Here is a 17,152-nt window from a genome sequence, read left to right as displayed (position 1 = left end):
TAACAAAATTATTAGGTCATTTAATATCATTTCAAAAACCTAATACCACACTCTTATATTACAAAACAGTGCCACCATCTTTGCAACAACATGATTTAATGGGGACATCCTAGAACAGGTCCAAGCCTAGTGTTGGCAACCCAACCAAAGTGATGTGCATGTTAATATTTAAAATGTGCCTTTATTCCTTGTGTTTTCAATGACCTCCTCCACTCCAATGTATTGGTGTCTTCCCTTTGTTCTCTCCCCACCTACCCCCCAACTCATCCAACCCCATCCTTGTCCCCATTCTGGCCCAGAACATACCAACAATGGTCTCCAGACATGATCTTTAGATCCTGGACCCAATTTTGTAGTCACGGTTATGATGTGCCTGGAATTTAATAACACGGTTATTATCTGTTAGTAATTATGTTACTGATCCTTTGTGCCACCTAACTTATTGATGGTGAGGGATTTGATAATGTGAACAGTGTAGAGTGTCAAGGAGAGGTCTTTAGACTCTCCTTGATGGAGATAGTTATTGCCCTTCATTCTCATTTCACAGAACTTGCAGTTTATTGGCCCAACTCTAAATGTTGTCATAGCATCATTGAATCTTGGTTGGCATGGATGAGTTGGGCTGAAGGTCCTGTTTCCATGGTGAATTACTCTAATCATAGAGCTATACAGATGGAAACAGGCCCTTCACCCCATCTTGCCCATGCCAACCAATCTGGCATACTGGGCTAGTCCCATATGCTTGCATTTAGCCTATAGGCCGTTTAGCCTTTCCTATCCATATATCTGCCCAAATGCCTTTTCCGCACTTGAACTCTTATTCCTACTTCTTCTGGACAGAGCAAGGAGAGGTCTCCTGCTTCTCCCCTTCCTCTCCACCAGCCTTCACATTCAGAAAATGGTTTGTTGCAGTTTCTACCATCTTCGTTGAGATTCCACTACCAGTCACATCTTCTTCCCTGCCATTTCAGCATAAACCACCTTCCTTCTTATGGTAATTTCCTATGCAATCACAGGAAAAGCAACACTTGCCCTTTAATCTTGTCCAGGGATCCAAGCAGTCTTGTCACATAAAGCAATGATTCACTTGCACTTCTACTAATCACATGTATTGCATTTGATGTTCACAATGTGGTCTTCTGCACTATGGAGAACCCAAACCCAAATTGTATGTGTATTCAGCAGGAAGCTTACGTAGCAGCCACAAGCTCCCTGTTGCTCACCACTTTAAATCTCCATGCCTCCATACCTATCTGTTTGTGGTCTCCTGCAAGATGGGCTTCAGGATTAGCATTTGTATAGCCAACCTTCTAGACTCAATATTTAATTTTATAACTTTAGGTAAGTGGCGCTTTCTGCATCAGAATGGGCCAGTCCATCCATCTGCAACATTGGCTCAACCTAATCTGTTTAGCATGTACTCTACGTTCAGCAACTCTTACATTCGTAGAAGGGTCTCAACCCGAAACGTCACCCATTCCTTCTCTCCAGAGATGCTGCCTGTCCAGCTTTTTGTGTCTATCTATCTTCGGTTTAAACCAGCATCTGCAGTTCCTTCTTACACATTTCGTCTTACTTTTCTTTGTCCATTTTCAGTCTCTTTAATTGCCTTGGTTTGTAGTTTAGACAATATACAACAGACAAAAGGTGCAGGAGGAGGCCATACGGCCCTTCCAGCCAGCACCGCCATTCAATGTGATCATGGCTGATCATTCTTAATCAGTACCCCGTTCCTGCCTTCTCCCCATACCCCCTGACTCCGCTATCCTTAAGAGCTCTATCCAGCTCTCTCTTGAATGCATTCAGAGAATTGGCCTCCACTGCCTTCTAAGGCAGTGAATTCCACAGATTCACAACTCTCTGACTGAAAAAGTTTTTCCTCATCTCAGTTCTAAATGGCCTACCCCTTATTCTTAAACTGTGGCCCCTTGTTCTAGATTCCCCCAACATTGGGAACATGTTTCCTGCCTCTAACATGTCCAACCCCTTAATAATCTTATACGTTTCGATAAGATCTCTGTGAAGAAAGGACCATTTTGTCACTTCCTTAATTTATCAATGTTTATTTAAAATCTTGGAGAGGCCATTGATAAGCCTTTATTATTTTCATAGCAGCAATATTTCTGAAATGTGGCTGAAACCACCATGTTTCTGACTCACAGCTAAAGGGTAAATGATGGCATCTTCTTAAAGTTCAGGCATGTATAATTTATCAGTCCAAATCCTGACCGTTTGTTAATTCTGCAATTTTCTTCAACTTAGGCACTCAGTTTAGGCTTACTGAAAGATTGGAATTTCTCAAGAATATTCTGTAAATATTTCACACACTTCACTTCTATCAAGTTACCCTGTATCTTGCTGCTTCATTTACATATTTATTGGCAGCAAAAAAATCCATGAATCATGTGAACCTCTGATGTGCCAGCATGGCTGATAATGTTCAGTGACAGGTTATTATCCCATCACAGGCTCTGGAACATACTACTAGAGAGGTTGAAAGGTGTCGGTGTTCAGAAAGACCTGGATGTCTTTGTATACAACTCACTGAAGGTTAAGATGCAGCTGCAGCTTGCAGTCGAGAAAGCAAACTATATGTTGGCATTGATTGCAAGGGGAATTTGTGTACATGAAAAGAAACATCCTGTTCCAATAATCTCTGGTCCTCCTGAGACCTCACCTTGTCATAGAGTCATATGGCATGAAAACAGGACCTGTGGCCCAACTCGTACATGAATACCAACTTGCCCCATCTGTTAGTTCCATTTGCCTGCATTTGGCCTATATCCCTCTAAACCTTTCCTATCCATGTACCTGGCCCAGTGTCTTTAAAATGCTGTTATAATTCCCGCCTCAATTAGCTCCTCTGGCAGTTCTTTCTATATATCCACCTTTCTATATATGAATGAAAAAGTGACTCCTCAGGTTCCTATTAAATCATTTCCCTCTCACCTTACCTCTGGAGTTTTTTGCCTCAAGGATCTATTTGTGAAAAAAGGTTCATCAAATTGTTTCTTGGGATGACACTTTTGTCATACAAGGACAAGTAAAGCAGACTATGCCTTTTCTCTCTTGAATTTAAAACTGGAGAGGATTTAATTGAAGCATAAAAATTTAGAGATGCGATGAGAGGAAATTTCTTCATCAAGATTCTAGTAAATATTTGCATAAGTGGGATATAGAGGCTCAGTTGCTGAATATCATCATATCATATCATCATATCATATATATACAGCCGGAAACAGGCCTTTTCGGCCCACCAAGTCCGTGCCGCCCAGCGATCCCCGTACATTAACACCATCCTACACCCACTAGGGACAATTTTCACATTTACCCAGCCAATTAACCTACATACCTGTACGTCTTTGGAGTGTGGGAGGAAACCGATGATCTCGGCGAAAACCCACGCAGGTCACGGGGAGAACGTACAAACTCCTTACAGTGCAGCACCCGTAGTCAGGATCGAACCTGAGTCTCCGGCGCTGCATTCGCTGTAAAGCAGCAACTCTACCGCTGCGCTACCGTGCCGCCCATATATTCAAGGTAGGATTTTTAGATATTAAAGGAATCACGGGACAAGAGTTTAGTACGGGAGAAATGTATGAAGGCAATAATCTTATTGGATGGCAGAGAAAACGCAATGGGCTCACTGCTTTTATTTCTCACGTTAAGTAATTTTTCTTGGTTTATACTTAATTGCACATTAGTACTTAGGATGGCATAGTAATGCAGTGGCTACAGCTGCTGCCTCACAGAGCCACAGACCTGTGTTTGAATTTGCCCTTTGGTGCTGTCTGTGTGGAGTGTGCATATTCTCCCTCTGCCACGTGGGTTTCCTTTGGGTGCTCCGGTTTCCTCCCACATCCCAAAGACATGCAAGCTTGTCATTTAATTAGCCTCTGTAAAATGCCCCTAATGTGTGGATGAGAAAGTTGAATAACATAGAACTAATGTGAAAGAGTGATCGATGGTCGCCATGGACTTGGTGGGCCTAAAGGCATATTTCCATGCTGCATCTCGAAACTACACTAAACTATTTCATTATAGTCAATAAAATGATGTAGTGCAGCCTTGGTTATGGTAGACATTATTTGTAAATCATTAAGCTGACTTTTTAAAATGTATTTAGCTGCTTGCTTTCCAATGATAATAGGATATTTTTGGGCAGATTATAGAGTTACTGGATTTCATGTACAGTGTAATGTGGTTATTTATTTGCATAGAGAATTACAGTTAATCTAACAGATCTATAGCTCCTTATTTATTGATGGAGATTTGTAGAAATTATTAACTCTATATGCCAAAACCTCAATAATGTATGCTGCATCCATATCAAATCAGCACTATTAACCTTTTGAATATTGATATGGAGAAATGCCAACAGAAATAACAATCGAATTTTAGATGAAACTAGACCAAATGGACCCGTTGGGCCCAAACCTCTCCTGCATTGGTGCAGCACCCTCTCCTACCCCCCTCCCCCTTCCTCCCATCCCCCTCCCCTCTCCCTCCCCTCTCCCCCTCTCCTCCCCACTTCCTCTTCCCCCTCTCCATCCCCCTAAACCCCCCTTATCCACCTTCCTCCCCCCTCCCTCCCTCCCTTCCTCCTCCCTCCCTGGGAGATAGATTTAAACTTTAAAATGTAAATAATTTTAAAAATATAACACCGATTTCAATAAAACTACTTGCTTTACCATTAAAGCGATGACGGTGAGTAAGTTGGGCCTAAAATTGTCAAGCTGTTGTGTACCGTTTTGGCTGTAGTTCGATCACAAATAAACGAACAAACGAGAGTTTTAGTATATAGATGTATCGCAGTTCAAAAGCAACATTGTAGTCGTGATCAGATCAATATCTAATGCAATATTCTGCTATTGGCATAGCTTTGTAAGGCAAATTACCGTGTCTCCTGTCCTGTACACCCAAGCCTATCCATAGAAATTGCCAGAAGTTCCTTTTTGAAATTTCATCCATGTTAGCTATTTTGTTGTGGTACACTGAGGAACATAAGACAAGGTTACTCACTACAGAATTCAGTCCCCTATATCTGGCCTCTCAACTTTGCCCTACCTTGACAACGTCCATCTCTTATACATGAATATCATTTTTGCAGGGAACGATAACTCGTTTAATTGCTAATGTGAAAATAACAAGTAAAAAATAACAAATTTCTGTCAAATTAATTTGAGAACTAGAAAGACGATAAATCACATTGGTTATAAATGGTACAGTGGCCTCTTGTAATGGGTGCCAAATGTCTGAAGTATTCAATGCTGGGTTCGAATTACATCTCGGAGAGATAATTAAGATAATAAAATAGTTGTCATTTGGCCCCTTATTATAATGGAAATATGCTCAGATTTTTAGGCCCAACCATGGTTGCATTACCATATCAAACATGGAAAAGATATAACAAAAAAATAGTTAGATTACTCTTTTTTCCTTTGATAACATTCCAGATTCGCCCTCCAAGCATTTACTTTGTTCCCTGTTGCACCAAAGGATGAGGCAGGTGATTGCTGTGTAGGAGGCAATCTGCGCATTTAAAGGAAATACAATACGTAAAATTGCTTTGAAGTAAGCTTTGTCTGATGCATCACTACCACAGAAAAAGAAACCTTCAGCTATCCTTGAGGAGTGAACTCAGTATTTAAAACATATGTGTTAAAGAATAAATAGAAGATGTTTACAAACTTTGAGACATCGTTATTAACTCCAAATGCTGAATCAATATCGGAGCACCAATACAAGTTATTCAAGTTTTATCCCACTCAATATGATAGGTTTAAGCTTAATAATAAGTAACAGTTTCTGAATGCAAGAATTATGCTTACATCAAAGATTGCCAGTTTTATGATTATTTATCTAGTTTTTGAAGATGATTGAATATCTATTTGCTTTATAGCACATTTATGCAAGATAAATTAATGTATTTCTTAGGAGATACAAGGAACTTCAGATGCCGGTTTATAAAAAAAGGGACAAAGTGCAGAAGTAACTTAGAGGTCGAGTCTGTCTGAAGAAAGTGCCGACCTGAAACATCACCTATCCATATTCTCCAGAGATGCTGCCTGACTCAAGGAGTTACTCCAGTACTTTCTTATTTGGACTTCAAAGACTAAATTCTCAGCTAAAACAAAGCCTGAGTTAAGCAAGGACTGGGCCTGGCAGCACTACAAAGACAGTGATGTCGTTCAGTACTTACAACATGAAAGGAAAAATCCCCAATATCAAGGATTTAGAGTGTGAGTCAAAGGGCACATCGCAGGAGAGAACACTCTGAGCAGGGGTAGAATAGTAGGATAAGCAATCTTGCTTCATTCTAGATGAGTGTACAGTTCCACAGCTGATGAGTATCTAGGTCTTAGTAGTCTTGCTTTGAAAGGAATTGTCTGTGAGCATGGTGTACCTGTGCTGGCACTGGAATTCTATCAGGTGCTGCAGTACAAGTGACAGGCCAGGTGGTGGTGTTCATTAATTGTACATGCACAAAGTTTTCCAAGACTGTAGGCTACTATGAAAATGCAATTGTTCCATGGAATTATGTAAGGCTACCACACCAGACATCACAAGGGTTTATAGATACCCAAGCTAGTCAGAACTAATACGTCGTGGCTATCCCTCGAGGTCGAGGATGATGGTCTACGTCCGTTGTTTTTATGAATTGGCTTTTGAGTCCAATCCTGGCTTTGAAAGTTCTTCGGCATTCAGGGCCGGTAATTCCAGCTGTCAGATCGGGCTTTGGTTGTTGCTGCCTCTCTTTCCATTTACTTCTCTTTTCTTCTAATTCTGCGCATCTGTTGGCTTCGAAGGTCGCTGTTCCTTTCTGGATGATGGTTCACCAGAGTTTCCTGTCCTTAGCATTGGTTTCCCAATTTTCAATGACGATTTCACATTTCTTCATGCTGGCTTTTAAGGCATCTTTGAATCACTTCTTTTGTCCGCCTCTTTTACGTTTGCCTTCGTTAAGCTGGGAGTAGAAGGTTTGCTTTGGTAGACACTCGTCTTCCATCCGAACAACATGACCGCTCCATCTTAGTTGGTTCTTGATGACGAAGGCTTTGATGCCTGATGATTTTGCTTCATTCAGTACGCTGACGTTGGTTCTTCTGTCTTCCCAGTTGATATTTAAGCTGTTTTGAAGACATCGATGATGGAACTTTGCAAGTGTTTTCAGATGGTGTCGGTATGTTGTCCAGGTTCCTGATGCATACAGGAGCGTTGGAATCAACACTGCTTTGTACACTAACATTTTGGTGCCTGTTTGGATGTCACGATTTTGAAAGACTCTCGTTCGAAGACGTTGAAAAGCTGTTCCAGCACACTTAAGACAATGTTGGATCTCGTCATCAAGGTTGACATTGGAGGAGAGGTGACTTCCAAGGTACAGAAAGTGATCCACATTTTCCAAGGTTGTTTCACCAAGTTGAATTGACGGTTCTTTCCGGTCTGTCTTAGTTGGTGATGATTGGCAGATAACCTGAGTCTTTTTGGAGTTGATGGTAAGTCCATGTTTCGTGTATGCACTGTTGAAGGCAGTCAGGATCAGTTGCAGATGATTTTCTGAGAGAGCTGCAACACAGTTGTCGTCTGCGTATTGGAACTTGATGAGGGAGCCCATAGATAGGGCTGAATTGGAGAGTGTTGTCTTAAATGTACATTTGAGAGGTCAGGAAAAGTCAAAGTTTCACATTAATCCAAAAACAAAGTACTGTAGATGCTGGAAATCAGCCCCGTGTTTCAAGTCAAGCACCTGCAGTGGAAATTAAACTCATAGGTTTCTTCCTCGGAGGTAAGCCATGGCTGTGTAGATTTAGATTTTTTTTTTAGATTTAGAGATACAGCGCAGAAACAGGCCCTTCGGCCCACCGAGTCGGCGCCGCCCAGCGATCCCCGCATATTAACACTATCCTACACTAGGGACAATTTTTACATTTTGCCCAGTCAATTAACCTGCATATCTGTACGTCTTTGGAGTGTGGGAGGAAACCGAAGATCTCGGAGAAAACCCACGCAGGTCACGGGGAGAACGTACAAACTCGAACCTGAGTCTCCGGCGCTGCATTCGCTGTAAGGCAGCAACTCTACCGCTGCGCCACCATGCCGACCTTGTGTACAATGTGTATCAAGTCATCTAACTTTACTGTACATGGTCAAACTCAGACAACCCATACTTCTGAAGGTGTATAGTCTATAGTTTGCCTATCATGTGTTTCTAACTGCTGTGAAACAAAAGTAATTTTGAAAGAGACTCCTCTAATATCATAAAAGTGAACCACAATGCATTCATAAAGAAACTCAAGCAGACAATCTACACTGGTATCAAACAGTTAGTGATGTGGTTACCGAAAATGTGTTATTTGTATAGGTGGTGATATCAAACATTCCCATGGTGTCTCAAGGTATGATATCAATGAGGAGGAAGTCAATGAAAAATACTAATTCTCCAGGGCTTCTATATTTTGATCACCGATTTTGGTGGGCATTGGGAGAAATGCAACGATATTGTTATTTAGAAAGTTTGGAAGTTGTTTCCTTCAGGTTGGATAACTGGCAGCAAAGTAATTTAGACAGGAGTGGATGTTCTGCAGATAATGATAAATTTGCGCTGGGAACAAAGCAGAAAGGATCATTCATAAAAGTACATTTCTTCCTTAATTTATGAAGGAAATGTGGTCATGTTCATAAGTTCCAGGAGCAGAATTAGGCCCATCAAGTCTACTCCGTCATTCAATAATGGCTGATCTATCTTTCAACCCCATTCTCCCGCCTTAACCCTTGACACACCTAGTCCAGCCATATGTTTTTTTTAAAGTAGGAATGTTATGGGTTCCACTTGGGTCTGTAGCATAATTAGCCTCAGTAAATTGCCCCTAGTGTGTAGAGAGTGGATGCGAAAGTGGATAACATAGAACTTGTGTAAACGGGTAATGGATCATCAGCATGGACACAGTAAGCCAAAGGGCCTGTTTCTATGCTGCATCTTTCAATCAATCAATTCAATCAATTGATAAGGGTGGGAGTGATGCATTGTGGGCATGTGGTACTGTGTATTTCTATGCTTATGGGGTAACACACTGATTGTTACATCAGTCTGAAGAAGAGTCTCGAACCAAAACATCACCCATTCCTTCTCTCCAGAGATCCTGCCTGTCCCGCTGAGTTACTCCAGCTTTTTGTGTCTATTTTCGGTTTAAACCAGCATCTGCAGTTCCTTCCCACACAAGAGCATCTGAGTCTTTTACCCGGGGCAGGGGAATCCAAAACAAGAGGGCATATGTTTAAGGTCAGAGGCACAAGATTTAATACGAACCCGAGGGGCAACTTTTTCACTTAGAGAGTGGTGGGTGTATGGAATGAGCTGCCAGAGGTGGTAGTTGAGGCAGACACTGCAACAACATTTGAAAGACACTTGGACAAATACATGGATAGGAAAGGTTTAGAGATATATATATATATGGGCCAAAAGCAGGCAAATAGGACTAACTTAGATGGGGCATCTTGCTCAACATTGATGAGTTGGGCCAAAGTGCCTGTTTCCATGCAGTGTGATTCTATGACTCTGAGAATTTTTTAAATAAAAACTCATACCCCAAAAAGTCAATGTGATTATAATGATAATTCATCAATTGGCTTGGCATTAATCAAGGGATACCTGTAAAGAAGAATAACTCTCTATCTAACCCTTTACTGACTATCATGGGGAAGGGATGCAATGAATAAGGACAAGAGTCAAGAGTGTTTTATTGTCATACTTCCCCTTCCCCTCCCCCCCACTCCATCCCCCTCAACCCCCTCCCCCCTCGCCCTCCCCCCTCGCCCCCCCCACTCCATCCCCCTCAACCCTCCTTATCCTCCCTCCTCCCCCTCCCTCCCTCCCTCCCCCCTCCCTCCCTCAGAGAGGTTTAAACTTTAAAATGTAAATAACTTTAAAAATATAACACCAATTTCAATGAAACTTCTTCCATTAGCACCAAAGGGATGATGGTGAGTAAAGGGCCTGTCCCACTTAGGCGATTTTAAGGCGACTGCCGGCGACTAGGCTGTCGCCGACAGTTCGCCGGGGTGTCGCGGGCATGATCGTGAGGAGTCTTCAAAGAATCGTAGTGGATCTCGACGCGTCGCTGAGAAACCAACCGGTATGAAATTTCTCGGCGACAGCTGGCTTGTCGCCAGGTATCATTGCTTATTGCGGGCGCTGTCGCATGCTGTCCCCAGGTTTGCTAGGTTCTCTTAGATGCATTTAGAAGCACATAATATTAAATTAAGTAAAGTCATTTGAAGATACCATAAAATACTTGTGTTTAACTAATTTATTTACCGTCAGGACATTTGACAGGTTGGAGGCGACAGTTTGACGGTCAGGTAGGCGTGGGAATTTTCGCGATGTTTATGGCCATCAGCGATTACATTTAAAGTAGGCTCCCAACCCAGATATGCAACCCAGAAACCAGATATGCATCCCCCGTACATTTTCAAAGAATGCCCACACACTGCACAAAAATCCATTTAACCACTTATAAAATTAAATTTATTACTACTGCTTTAAGTAAACTGGAAGTCAATCCAGTTTATGCCTTGTTAGTGTGAAGCTTGGTTTTCAAGTAACCCGGGCAAGATGTTATATTTCAAAACTCTCAAGTACTTACCGACTTGTCAGTGATTTCAGTGAAAATTAGGACGCTGGAGAAGCATTGACAGCGTGGGAATTTCCCGTTGTTTCCGAAGACCTGACTCGGCATTGTCATGGTCATTGTCATCGGGTAAAAGAAAACTTTGGCGATCTGCTATGACTTTGACCTTCGCCGGCAGTCGCCTAAAAAATTGCCTAAGTGGGACAGGCCCTTAATTAAGGTGGGCCTAAAATTGTCGCACTGACGTGTACCGTTTTGGCTGTAGTTCAGGAAGAAACAAACAAACAAACGAGAGCTTTAGTATATAGATGACCCAAAGAGAACAATGAAATTCTTACAATTAGGGCCCAAGGTAACTATTGCAAGAAAATCTACAGCACAGTCAAAGTGCGTAGGAGTTGGGGCTGCAATGCTGAGTTGTTGGTCTTTAGTTGTCAGAGAAATTAATGTATGACTTAAACTTGGGAATGTTGGCAAAATAAGCTTTGGAAGACTTTTTGAAAGAGAGATTTGTCTCAAAGGAATGTTTCTAAATTTACTTGGGCAGGCTCAAGGAATAATCAGTCAATAATACGTCATCTAACTTGACATAAGCTTCAAGCATCTGCAACACTATCTGCAGGAAATAGAAATGATATTATTCATTTGGATAGAAATAATAATTGACAATAATGATAAGTGACTTCTCATTCCAGTGGAACAATTCTGCTATCATAGCTACTAGTATTTCTGATAAAAGTAATATATATCAAAATAATATTATAAATCAAAATAAATGAAATTGAAAATGCGTAGCATTTCACCAAAATTCAAGAGCAATATATTTACTTGAAATAGCAGTTATACTTAATGCATTTATCAGAAATTGTTTACTGTTATCATAACAATGGTTGTTATCCACTTAAACCAAAATAAGAGGTTTAGCATGATAAGGAAGACAAGTGTAAATGAATCAAATGTTTAGAAAGGAACTGCAGATGCTGTTTTAAGCTGAAGATAGACACAAACGCTGGAGTAACTGGGTCAGGCAGCATCTCTGGAGAACTGAAATGCGTGACGATTCAGGTCTGAAGAGGGGTTCCGACCTGAAACATCACCTATCCATTCTCTCCAGAGATGCTGTCTGACCCGTTACTCCAGTTACTCCAGTATTTTGTGTCTACCTTCTAAATTAAATGTTCATTGGGTTAACAAGCTGGAGAAGCTCAATCCAAATGCATGTAATATTCATCTGATTAAAGCGGCAAAGGGGATAGGTCCAAATGCATTAAGCACCCATTTGCTCATATCCCACGGTAGGCACAAACACCTGGAGCAACTCAACGGGACAGACAGCATCTTTGGAGAGGAGGAATGGTTGACATTTCGGGTCGAGACCGAGCAGTCTGAACAAGGGTCTTGACCCGAAAAGCCACCCATTCCTTCTCTCCAGAGATGCTGCCTGTCCCACTGAGTTGCTCCAGCTTTTTGTGTCTACCTTCGATTTAAACCAGCATCTGCAGTTCTTTCCTACTGCTAATATCCCACATTCAGCCATTATTGAATTACACTGAATTATGTAACATAACAAAAGTGACCACAGGCCTCTTTTGACCAATATGAATCCAAGTGGAGTCTAAATGTGAGTCTAAGTCTGCATGGATTTTTTAACTAAAAATGTGAACTCAACTATTGCAATAACAATGTCATAATGTATTAATGCTTAACAAGATATGATATTGTTGTGAATAGTAACAAGTGATTTTGTTTGGGAGGGAATATATGAGTCATGCAATTGTGCTTGTACTGGTATTTACATAGCCATATGCGGGTGTGCAGAATTGTAAATTAATGTATATTCCGTAAGAGTACAAGTCCACAATGTGTTGCATGATCCTGAATCACACCAAAATGCCACCATTACTTGCTTTCTGGCCACTAAACCACCTTCCCTACTTATTACCCTCTCTTCAAACAAATTGCCCCACTTACTTCTTTATCATCACAGCCCCCGTCCTGCTTATTCCCTATAACTGATCATCAGCGACACTTGAAAACTGTGTAAACAAAAACCCTTCTGGCAGTATAACCTGTCACAAGATCATCAGGGCAATCCATGGGCAGAGTTTTATTTTCTGCCACAGGTAGCCTCTTGGAATAACCAAGGCAGCATGAGAACCAAGGAACCAAGACTGGCAAATCTCCTTTAAACAGTCCTCTCTTACCTTAATTCTATGCCCTCTAGTATTTGACATCTCCACCCTGGAAAAATGACTCTGACTATCTACCCCATCTGTGCCACTCATAACTTTATTAGGTCGTCGGTCAGCCAATGTCACTCCAGCGAAAACATGTTTGTGCAACCTCTCCTTATAGCTAATATTCTCTAATCCAAGCAGCATGATGGTGAACCTGTCTTGCACCCTCTCGAAAACATTACTTTTCTTCCTTTTACGTGTTGACCAGAACAGTATATCTCAGGAACAGGCCCTTCTGCCCACAATGTCCATGTCTACTGCAATAGGGAAGTCACTGAAGCTTTCCTACCTATCGGTATATGTTCATTTGAGAGATGGTTAGAATGGGGGAGAGAATTATGAGTGCAAGGGGCTGGTTGGAGTTATGTCAACCAGCATAGATAAGTTATATATGTATTAGTCATTGTCTGAGTTTTTTTTTACTGAGGTGCACTTCCAAGTATCAGTTCTCATTGCTTATCCAGTCAGACGCTGGGATTTCTTCAAATTCTACTTCTGAAAGACTCTCTATTAGAGGATGATTTATTGTTCATACACATCTTCATAATGGCCTCCTGGGCCCTCGGTACTGAATATTTCACTGCATTTTTCCACTTCCTTTGCAAGGATTTGTAGGTCATAGTTTGAGAAATGAGGGACATGCTCTCACCTCTCTCCTGTGTCTTGCCCTGCTACATCAACAACAGAATCACAGGCTATAGCACCTACAGCATTGCTATGATTTACTGCTGAATACCCTCTGAGGACTGGAGCACGACGTTGCTTAGGGCTGCAGAGTGCTAGAAGCTGCACTGTATTCATTAATTATTGTCAGGTTTTGCTTTGTCTGACAAATCCAGTAGTATTGGTCAGCAAAAATGCCACTGCACTTATACAAAAGGATCATAGTGTCTCCATTTCTCCAGCTTGCATCAGCTTAAATGAACCAGACAACAATGGATTCATGGTCAACATCAGAAATGAAAGAGTTTGTAGGCTTACATTTTTTTAAATGACCTTGCAATTCCTGACTGCGTATTGTGTGATGAATCAGTGTTTCGATGTTAGATTGTTTCATAAGCGATCTTTGTACACTTTAGCAGGAACTAAAGTATGACCTGTTGTGATAATTTAAAATTCATGATAATCATAATCATACTTTATTAGCCAAGTATGTTTTGCAACATAGGAGGAATTTGATTTGCCATACGATCATACCAATAAAAAGCAACAAGACACACAAAATACAATTTAACAAAAACATCCTCCACATTCCTCACTGTGATAGAAGGTGAAAAAAAAGTTCAATCTCTTCCCTTCTTTGTTTTCCCGCGGTCGAGGTCCCTCGAGCCTTCGGTTGACGGGATGATCTTGGCTCCCGTAGCTGGCGGTCAGGGCTCAAGCTCCCGCATTGGGGGAATCTCAGCTCCCCGCATCGGGCAATCGGACCCCGGGCTGGGGCTGGTCGAACCTTCTGTGGCTTGGAGCTTCCCGACATCAGTGTCTACCCGAGACTGCGAGCACCTCGATGTTGAAATCCGCAGGCCGCGGTTGGAGCTTCGATCCCGGGCAAGGGATCGCAGGCTCCCATGGTAAGTCCACGGCCCCGCGATGGGGCTCAAAGTCAATCTTGAGGAAGGCCGCCAGCTCCACGATGTTAGGCCGCAGAGCGACCCGAGATAGGATCCGGAAAACAATTGAATCTCCGACCCCTCTCCCCCACCCCCCACATAAAACAAACCAGAGAACATTAACACAAACTTTTAAAACACACTAAAAATAATAAAAAAGACAAAAAGACAGACAGGGCGTTGGTGAGGCTGCCTTCGCTGATGGCGCCACCCAGTGGAATTCATGATAATTAATATATAATATAGAAAAGTACATCAGGGACAGGAACTTTGGCCCACAAAATCCGTGTTGAACATGATACCAAGATAAACTAATCTTCTCCGGAAGGATATGGAGCAGCATGTTCAAAGGTTTTAGGTGCAGAAACAGGCCATTCGGCCCATCAAGTCTACTCCACCATTCACTCATGGCTGATCCTCTCAACCCCATTCTCCTACCTTCTCCCCATAGCCCCTGACACCCTTACTAATCAAGAATGTTTCATATGTTCATATGAAATCAAGAATGTTTCACATTCAAGCATGTGAACTATATCCCTCCATTCCCTGTATATCCATGTACCTTTCTAAAAGCTTCTAAAACATCACTGTCTGTCTCCACCACCACCGCTAGTAGTGCGTTTCAGGTACTCACCAATATCTATGTAAAAAACTTGCCCTGCACAAAATTCATTGCATGTAATCCCCAGCTTACAAATGCCCGATTTATGTACACCCGCTACATACGAGCGAGCATTTAAGAAACACGCAGGATGAATTTGCCGGCTGCTAAAGGGCTAAAGAAATCTTCTGCCGTGTGGGAACTAGGTTCATGACTGCATTTCCAACTTGTGGACTGTTTGTGTTTGAACAGTGCTGGGGAACGGAACCCTCCCATATCCTGGGAACAACCTGTACTTTGAAACTGGTAAATGTATCCGTAAAGCCTTTTAAAATTACATCAATTATTTTAAATCAGTTTACTGGGTTATGGGAGAAACAGTTAAAGATCCAGTTTCAGTTGCATTAATAACATTTGTTGCCACCGTAGCAAAATCTGGCCATACATCGAAAATAAAAATATTGATACAGCAGCTACAGAAGCTGGAATCTTGAGCAAAATGTAAATTGCAGAATCAGTATCTATGAAATGAATAGATGGGGATGTTTCAATTCAGGACCCTGTGCAGGGGTTTTCACAGAGTCTGAAGAAGGGTCCCGATTCAGGCTGCGTGTCCCGACAGGCTGCAAACATTAATTAACACCTGCCTCATGAGAATACTAAACATCTGGTGGAGAGCAATGTGGACCCGTGGAAAAGAACAAGCCAGGATCCCATTGACTTACAAATTCGAAAGAGAAAATGGAGTTGGATTGGACACACCCTCAGAAAACCTGCCACAAACATCACCCGGCAAGCCCCGAAATGGAACCCCCCAAGGAAAAAGGAAAAGAGGTCGCCCCGGGAACAGCTGGAGAAGACGAGTCCAGGCAGAAATATCTGGGAGTGGGCTCAACTGGGGAGATCTCGAAAGAACCGCCACAACCGGGTGAGGTGGAGGACATTCGTCAATGGCCTATGCTCCCTAGAGAAGCAAAGGGCTTAAGAAGAAGAAGTGTAGGATAGTGCTAGTGTATTGGAATCGCTGGTCGGCGTGGACTCGTTGGGCCCAAGGCCCTGTTTCCACACTATCTTTAAACTAAACAAAAAAAATGCTTTAATTTGCCTGCCCAACAATTTTTCATTGCACTTCATGTTGCCCGACATACATTTCATCTGACATTTGTATTGAAGGTGCCGTGTAAATGCAAGGTTTTTTTTGAGTCATAGAGCCATAGAGTGGTACAGTGTGGAAACAGGCTCTTCGGCCCAATTTGCCCACACCGACCAACATGTCCCAGCTACATCAGTCCTACCTGCCCGCCTTTGGTCCATATCCCTCCAAACCTGTCCTATTCTTGTACCTGTTTAACTGTTTCTTAATGTTGGGATAGTCCCTGCCTCAACCACCCTTTGTGCGAAAAAGTTACCCCTCAGATTCCGATTAAATCTTTTCCCCTTCACCTTAAACCTATGTCCTCTGGTCCTCGATTCACCTACTTTGGGCAAGAGACTCTGCATCTACCCGATCTATACCTCTCATAATTTTATACACCTCTTTAAGATCACCCTTCATCCTCCTGCGCTCCAAGGAATAGAGACCCAGTCTACTCAATCTCTCGCGATAGCTCACACCCTCTAGTCCTCGCACCATCCTCGTAAATCTTCTCTGTACCCTTTCCAGCTTGACAACATCTTTCTTATAACATGGTGCCCAGAACTGAGCACAATACTTTAAATGAGGCCTCACCTACGTCTTATACAACTGCAACATGACCTCCCAACTTCTATACTCAATACTCTGACTGATGAAGGCCAATGTGCCGAAAGCCTTTTTGACCGCCCAAATCTACCTGCAACACCACCTTCAAGGAACCATGCACATGCATTCCTAGATCCCTCTGCTCTACGGTATGTTTAACTACCAAATTAATGCTGATTCATTTAAAGAATCCATTTAATACATTATCAATTTCCGGTTTTAAAAAAAACTTAGAAACACAAGTGCATTCTGATTGACCATGTCAAAGAAGTGGTACATTTTGCCTACCTGAGTATCAGAATTTTGTCAGTCAATTTGGCATGGGCAGTGGA

At 42.0% G+C, this 17,152-nt stretch overlaps 1 protein-coding gene across 5 annotated transcripts in view; it reads left to right on the top strand.

Moving 5' to 3' along the window:
- Positions 1 to 17,152, top strand: part of necab1 (N-terminal EF-hand calcium binding protein 1) — a 109,621-nt gene that overhangs the window by 59,240 nt on the left and 33,229 nt on the right. The window lies entirely within an intron of this gene.

Source organism: Rhinoraja longicauda, chromosome 4 (genome assembly GCF_053455715.1).
Source record: "Rhinoraja longicauda isolate Sanriku21f chromosome 4, sRhiLon1.1, whole genome shotgun sequence".
In the NCBI taxonomy this organism is placed as follows: domain Eukaryota; kingdom Metazoa; phylum Chordata; class Chondrichthyes; order Rajiformes; family Arhynchobatidae; genus Rhinoraja; species Rhinoraja longicauda.
Note: the sequence above shows the minus strand (reverse complement) of the source record. Positions and strands in the feature narration are given on the sequence as shown.